This window comes from Eubalaena glacialis, chromosome 11, assembly GCF_028564815.1.
Source record: "Eubalaena glacialis isolate mEubGla1 chromosome 11, mEubGla1.1.hap2.+ XY, whole genome shotgun sequence".
Classification (NCBI taxonomy): domain Eukaryota; kingdom Metazoa; phylum Chordata; class Mammalia; order Artiodactyla; family Balaenidae; genus Eubalaena; species Eubalaena glacialis.
This window is the reverse complement of record NC_083726.1, coordinates 110,281,913-110,290,204: the sequence shown is the minus strand read 5'-3', so window position 1 is coordinate 110,290,204 and position 8,292 is coordinate 110,281,913. Positions and strand designations below refer to the sequence as shown.

The 8,292-nt window shown below is 44.2% G+C and overlaps 1 pseudogene; it reads left to right on the top strand.

Annotated features, from left to right (window-relative positions):
• Positions 1–4,242: 4,242 nt before the first annotated feature.
• On the top strand, positions 4,243–5,385 carry LOC133100745 (pre-B-cell leukemia transcription factor 2-like; annotated as a pseudogene).
• Positions 5,386–8,292: the final 2,907 nt, after the last annotated feature.

Below are 8,292 nucleotides of genomic sequence, written 5' to 3'. Positions count from 1 at the left end.
TCTTACTTGATCTGGATGGGACTGCCAGTACTATGTGGAATAAAAATGGTAAGGGTGGACACACTTGTCTCACTCCTGATCTTAGAGGAAAAGCTTTCAACCTTTCACCATTGAGTGTGATGTTAACTATGGGCTTCTCATATATGGTCTATATTATGTTGAGGAATGTTCCTTCTATACCCAATTTTTTGAGAGTTTTTTAAATGTAAGGATGTTGAATTTTGTCAGACACTTTTTCTGCATCTATTGAGATGATCATATGATTTTTATCTTTCATTCTATTTATGTGGTGTATCACAATATTGATTGCATATGTTGAACCATCCTTGCATCCTAGGGATTAAACTCACTTGATTATAGTGTTGAATCCTTTTAATGTGGTGTTGAATTCAGTTGGTTAAATTTATTGAGAATTTTTAATTTATATTCAAAGGGACATTGGCTTGTAACTTTTTTTCTTGTAGTGTCCTTACATAGCTTTGGTATCAGGTTAATTCTGGCCATGTAAAATTATTTTCAAAGTGTGCCTTCTTCAGTTTTCTGGAAGAGTTTAAAAAGGATAAGCAGATCCAAGCAGGAAAAAAAAATTAAAAAAATATAAAAAGGATTGGCATTATTTCTTCTTTAAATATTTGGTAGAATTCATCAGTGAAAACATCTGTTGGAAATTCCCTGGTGGTCCAGTGGTTAGGACTCCACCCTTCCACTGCAGTGGGCATGGGTTCAATACCTGGTCAGGGAACTAAGAGCCTGCATGCTTCGCAGCATGGCCAAAAAAAAAAAAAAAAAAAGGTAAACATCTGTTCTTGGCCTTTTTTGGGGGGATGTTTTTAATTACTGATTCAATCTCCTTATGCATTATTGATTTCTTCCAATTTACTATTTTTTCATGATTCAATCTTGGTAGGTTTTATGCTTCTGTGAATTTATCCATTTCTTCTTTGTATGCTTCTACGAATTTATCCACTTCTCCTAGGTCATCCAATTTCTTTGGCATATAATGGTTCATACTGGTCTCTTATGATCCTTTGTATTTTGTGGGATCAGTTTTAATATCTCCTCTCTCCTATCTAATTTTATTTATTTGAGTGTTACCTCTTTCTTTCTTGGTTAGTCTAGCTGAAGGTTTGTTTATCATTTTTGTTCATCTTTTCAAAGAACCAACTCTTAGTTTTGTTAATGTTTTCTATTGTTTTCCTACTCTCTATTTCATTTATTTCTGCTCTAATCTTTGTTTTTTCCTCTCTCTGCTAGCTTTAGGTTTAGTTTGTTCTTCACTTTTAGTTCTTTGAAGTGTAACGTTAGGTTGCTTCTTTGAGATGTTTCTTTTTTCTTAATGTATGCATTTATCACTATAAATTTCCCTCTTACAACTGCTTTTGCTGCATTCCATACTGTTAGTATGTGTGTTTCCACTTTAGTTTCTCTGAAGATATTTTAAAATTTCTCTTTTGATTTCTCTGTTGATTGATTGGTTGTTCAATAGCATGTTGTTTAGATTCCACATATTTGTGAATTTTCCAGTTTTCTTCCTGTTGTTTTCTACTTTCCTGTCATTGTGGTCCAAAACATATTTTACATTATTTCTATATTCTTGAATTTGTTGATATGTTTTGTAGTTCAATATATGGTTTATTTTAGAAAATGTTCTGTGTGTATTTGAGAAAATTTGCTACTCTGTTGCTGTTAGTTGAAAAATTCTGTATATGTCTGTGCAATCAATTTGGTTTACAATGTTGTTCAAATCTGCTGTTTCCTTACTGGTTCCCTGTCTGGATGATGAATCCATTGATCTTAATATATTTAGGTGCTCTGATGTTGGGTACTTATATATTTATGAGTATTATATCCTCTTGATAAATTGACCCCTTAATCAATATTTAATGACCTTTTTTCTCTCTTGCTACAGCTTTTGACTTAAAGTCTACTTTGTCTAATATAATTATAGTGGCCTCTGCTCTCTTTTGGTTTCCATTTGCCATGGAATATCTTTTTCCATCCTTCACTTTGAGCCTATGTGTGTCCTTAAAGCTGAAGTGAGTCTCTTGTAGGCAGCTATACTTGGGTCTTGTTTTATTTATCCATGCAGTTAGTCTATGTTTTTTGATTACAGAATTCAATCCATTTACCTTTAGAGTAATTATTGATAGGTAGGACTCATTAATGCCATCTTATTAATTGTTTTCTAGCTGTTTTGTACTTCTCTTACTCCTTTCTTCTCTCTTGCTGTCTTTACATATTGCATATTTTCCATTGTGGTATGCTCTGATTCCCTTCTTTTTATTTATTATGGATCTATTGTAGGCTTTTGCTCTGTGGTTACCCAGAGTTTTACATAAAACATCATATATATATATATCAGTGTATTTTATGCTAATACTAATTAACTTTGATTGCATACAAAACTCTACCCTTATCCTCCTCCCCACATACATTTTATGTGTTTGATGTCACAATTTACCTATTTTTGTATTGTGTATTCATTGACAATTGTACTTAGAGCTATTTTTAATACTTTCGTCCTTTTACTAGATTAAAGTAGTTAACACACCACTGTATTATAGTATTAGGGGATTCTGAATCTGGCTATATGCTTAACTTTACCTATACCTAGTGTGTGTGTTATATTTTCATATGTTTTATGTTAGTAATTAGTTTCCTTTCATTTTGGCTTGGAGACCTCTTATCAGAAGTTTTTGTAAAGCAGGTCTAATGGTAATGATCTCCATCAAATTTTGTTTGTTAGGGAAATTCTTTATCTCTCGATCATTTCTGAATGACAACTTTGTTGAGTAAGGTATTCTTTTTTTTTTTAATTTTTATTTATTTATGGCTCTGTTGGGTCTTCATTTCTGTGTGAGGGCTTTCTCCAGTTGTGGCAAGCGGGGGCCACTCTTCATCACAGTGCACGGGCCTCTCACTATCGCGGCTTCTCTTGTTGTGGAGCACAGGCTCCAGACACGCAGGCTCAGTAATTGTGGCTCACGGGCCCAGTTGCTCCGCGGCATGTGGGATCTTCCCAGACCAGGGCTCGAACCTGTGTCCCCTGCATTGGCAGGCAGATTCTCAACCACTGCGCCACCAGGGAAGCCCGAGTAAGGTATTCTTGGTTGGCAGTTTCCTTTATTTTTTTCTTTACTTTTCTCCCTTCCTTCCTTCCTTTCTTTCTTCACTTTGAATATGTAATCAATCCTTCTCTCCTGGTCTGCAAGATTTCTTTTGACAAATCTGCTGATCTCCTTATGTGAGTTCTCTTATGTGACAGAATTTTTTTCTCCTCTTTGGACTTTTAAAATTCTCTGTCTTTGATTTTAGACAGTTTATTATGTGTGTCTTGGAGAAGACTGTTTTGGATTGAAATTTTGGGATGACTTATTAGCCTCATGAACTTGAATGTCCAAATCTTTCCCCAGGTTTGGGAAATTCTCAGCCATTATTTCTTTTCTCCCTCACATCTCCTTCTGTGACTCCATTGCATACATTGTTTCTCTTGATGGTGTCCATCATTCCCACTGGTTTTCTATGTTCCTTTTCATTCTCTTTTCTCTTTTTGCTCCTCTGATTGGATAATTTCAATTGATCTTTCTTCTAACTCATTGATTCTTTCTTTTGCTTGGTCAAGTCTGTTGTTGAACCTCTGTATTGAATTCTTCAGTTCACTCATATTATTCAGCTCCAAAATTTCTGGTTAGTTCTTCTTCTTCTTCTTTTTTAAAAAATATTTTCTATATCTTTATTGTTCTCATTTTATTTGTATTGTTTTCTTGGTATCATTAAATATCTATATATGTTCTCTTGTAGCTCTCTGAGAACCTTTATTATATTTTTAAATTATTTTGCAATGTTCACACTCTCTCTCTCCACTGCCGGGGGGCTGGGGTCTCCTGTGGGGGGCCCAGATGGTACCCCAGGTCTCCCTTCAGGGCCGGGGTGAATGCCGGGGAGAGCCGGGAGGGGGAGGAGACTGGGCAGGGGTTGGGGCAGGGAGAGCAGCGGCCCCAGCGAGTTTGGGGGAGTAGTAACCAGGTGGGGGGGGAGGGGCCAAGCAGGGAGGGGCCTCAGGGCTCCCCCCCACCTATGGACAAGTGGCTGCTGGGGCCGCCTCCTCCAGGTGGGGGCTAGGGGGGCCTTGGGTTAGTGGGTGGGGAGCCTGGGGACCCTGCTGAACCTCCCAGTGGCAGAGACCCCGGTGGGGGTGGGGGTGGGGTCCCGGGAGGCTGAGGGAAGCAAGACATCAGGGACATTCTGTAGCAGATAATGACCATCACCGACCAGAGCCTGGACGAGGCCCAGGCCAAGAAACATGCCCTAAACCACCAGTGAATGAAGCCTGCCCTCTTTAGCGTCTTGTGTGAAATCAAGGAGAAAACTGGCCTCAGCACTCGAAGCTCCCAAGAGGAGGAGCCTGTGGACCCGCAGCTGATGTGCTTGGACAACATGCTTCTGGCAGAGGGTGAGGCAGGGCCTGAGAAAGGGGGGGGGCTCAGCGGCAGCAGCTGCCACTGCTGCAGCCGCCGGGGACGGTGTGTCCCCTGACACCTCCATCGAACACTCCGATGATCGCAGCAAACTTGCCCAGATTTGCCACATTTGCCACTCGGAACTGGAGAAGTATCAGCAGGCATGTCACGAATTCACAAGCCACGTCATGAACCTGCTGAGGGAGCAGAGCCGCACGCGGCCCGTGGCACCCAAGGAGATGGAGCGCGTGGTGAGCGTCACCCACTGGAAGTTCAGCGCCATCCAGATGCAACTCAAGCAGAGCGCCTGCGAGGCCATCATGATCCTGCGTTCCTGCTTCCTGGATGCCAGACGAAGAAGCCGTAATTTCAGCAAACAGGTCACTGAGGTCCTGAATGAGTATTTCTACTCCCACCTGAGTAACCCATATTCTAGTGAGGAGGCTAAGGAGGAGCCGCCAAGAAGTGCAGAATCACTGTCTCTCAGGTCTCCAACTGGTTTGGCAACAAGCGGATTCGCTATAAGAAAAATATTGGAAAGTTCCAAGAGGAGGCAAAAATCTATGCCATCAAGACTGCTGTGTCAGTCACCCAGGGAGGCCACAGCCCCACAAGATCCCTGACACCCGCTTCCTCCGCAGGCTCTGGGGGCTCTTTCAATCTCTCAGGATCCGGTGACATGTTTCTGGGGATGGCGGGCTCAACGGAGATTCCTACCCTGCCTCCCAGGTGGAATCACTCCGACACTTGTTGTGGCCGGGGGCTACGGGGATAACCTCGGGGGAGGCCAGATGTATAGCCCTCGGGAAATGAGGGCAAACGGTGGCTGGCAGGAGGCTGTGACCCCGTCCTCAGTGACATCCCCGGCAGAGGGACCAGGGAGCGTTCATTCTGACACTTCCAACTGATCTCGCCTCTCAGGGCCACAGGGGTGGGGGGCTCACAAGGCAACTCTTGAAGAGGACGCAGGCATCCAGAGGACAAAACCCAGACACAGGGGAAGCACAGGATAGAGAAGGGCAAATGCGGTCATCCCCTCCCTGGCCAGACTCTCTCATTGCTGGGTGTGGGGGGGGTGATGACTACATGGCAGGGAAGATGGGGTCCCTTAAGGGGAGAGTGAAGTCTGTCTCCCCTTTTTTCCTTTTTTCTCCCCCTTTCTCTCTCACACAGAAACACACACACCCAGAATCCTATTTTTCAGATCTTTCCTCTCCTCTCCTTCTCTTTCTCTCATACACACACATACAGCTATTCCGTTTCTTTCTCTCTCTTTCTCTCTCTCTGTCTCTCTCCGGGCTCCCCCACTCCCCCCCCCCCCCTTTATATGCTCTGGGATCTGTGGAGATGCCAGGCCTGCCCAACCAGAGATGCCAAAAATGGGGACATGACTTCTGGACAGAGGACATGGGCCACACCCCCTGTGCCTCCCAAGCCCCTGCCCCTCCACATGACTTTATTACCTCATACCAGCTCATCTTAAACCAATAGAATTGTTCCGTGGACGAGAGTGTCTGACTCAGATATCTACCTCAGAGGGAGTTTCTGCTACTTTAGAGAATTGTTGACTGGGCTTTGGGGTTGAACCTTTTTTTTTTTTAAGGAAAGAAAAATTAACCCTGGGATCCATCTGTTTTTTTTTTTTTTTTTTTCGGGGTTTTTTGTTGTTCGTGGTGGTTCTTAATTTTTAATTTAGTTTGGGGAAGTAGATGTTTTTATAAATACGTTGATTTTTTAAAAAAATTTCTTGCTTTTCCTATATTAAGGGTGATAGCCAAAGGAGTCATGATAAGAGAAAGGGGAACAAATAGAACTGGTGTAGAGGCCTGCTTGGATCCAGTCCTGTCCATCAGGAAGTACATTTAGCAGGGCCCCACGCCTGCCCCCCCTAAAATCACTTGGGTGCTCTCCTTTGCTAAAGTCACTGAGGTGTTCTTTGCTTGTGCAGGCAGCTTCCTGCTGCATTTGGTGTGGAGGCAGTCAGGGCTTGCTCAGCCAGCCTATTCCCCCTGTTCCCACCACTGTTGGGCAGGGCTAGACTCAGTAATTTTGAGCAAATGTCACCTTCCCCTGGGAGTGACACTTCTACAATCTTTTTTTTAAACTACCATTTGCAGATTGGAGGGGGAAGAATGGGGAGGGGGTTATTGCCAAATATGTTAAACATGGATTGGGTGTCTGTGTATGTATCTCCCTCAATTTCCCCAGAAATGACATATCTTTTTTTTTCTCAGTCCAAAATCAAGAGGGTGGGGAGAGAGAGGAGGGAGGCTGCAAAGAGCCAGGTATGAGGGAAGGTAAAATCACCACTGTCCCACCCTTGGCCCTGAACCCTACTATCTGAACCCCTCAAATATCCTCAGGATTTTACAAGACTGTAATAGTGGGGAACTTCTCCCATCAAAGATCCAGGCAGGACTGGGGGGCAGGTTGGGAGTGTGATGGGTGGGGTGGGAAGCATGGGCCGGGGACAGTTCTCTCCTCACTTGTACACTTGTAGTTTCACGGAAAAAAAAAAGCAGTTTTATTTATTTATTTTTTAATTAATTTATTTATTTATGGCTGTGTTGGGTCTTCGTTTCTGTGCGAGGGCTTTCTCTAGTTGTGGAAAGCGGGGGCCACTCTTCATCGCGGTGCGCGGGCCTCTCATTATCGCAGCCTCTCTTGTTGCGGAGCACAGGCTCCAGACGCGCAGGCTCAGTAATTGTGGCTCACGGGCCTAGTTGCTCCACGGCATGTGGGATCTTCCCAGACCAGGGCTCGAACCCGTGTCCCCTGCATTGGCAGGCAGATTCTCAACCACTGCGCCACCAGGGAAGCCCCAAAAAAGCAGTTTTAAATAAAGAAATTTCTCCCCCCCCAAAAAGAAAAACAACAGAAATGTGCACACATGTTCAAAACAGCACTGTTTTTCTTTTAATATTTATTTATTCATTCATTTGTTTGGCTGTGTCAAGTCTTAGTTACGACACGTGGGATCCTCCTTGCGGCACTCGGGCTTCTCTAGTTGCAGTGCGCGGGCTTCTCTCTAGTTGTGGCAGGCGGACTCCAGAGTGTGCAGGCTCAGTAGTTGCGGCCCGCAGGCTTAGTTGCCCCGCGGCATGTGGGATCTTAGTTCCCTGACCAGGGATCGAACGCGCATCCCCTGCATTGGAAGGCGGATTCTTAACCACTGGACCACCAGGGAAGTCCCTGAGAATCTTCAGAATAGTTATTTTGAATTCTTTGTCAGGCAATTCCTGGACCTCCATTTCTTTGGGGCCAGTTACAGGAGATTTGCTGTATTCCTTTGGTTGAATTTTGTTTCCCTGATTCTTTTTGATATCTTAGTCTCTTGTAGATGTCTGCACGTTTAAAGGAGCAGACACCTCTTCCAGACTCTATGTACTGATTTCAGTAGGGAAAGCCTTTCGCCTCTGGGTAGGGGCACACTGGATTGTACTGCAGGGTGCCAAGTGCAGAGGCATATGGTGGCACTGGGTCTGGGAGGGCATGATGTCTGTTTGGCTCAGGCTGCTGACGTCCACAGCATTGACAACTGTGTGGTCTTTGGCAAGGATTGCAGGGGGTCTGGAGTCACTGGAATGGCTGTTGTTGTCCTCAGCAGTGCCTCTAGTTCTAGTGGCTAGGGACCATACCGGTGAAGCAGGACTTTCATATCGTGCCCCCCAAAGGCTAGGGACACTGGTTACTCAGCCTGCTGTCACTTTTCTGGTGAGAGGAGCTCTCTTGGCACCCCTGGCATTGAACAATGCTGGCTTGGAGGATGGAATGATGCCACCAAATGACAGTGTCTTGGTGTGATCAAACTTCTTAGAGGACTCCAGATCTT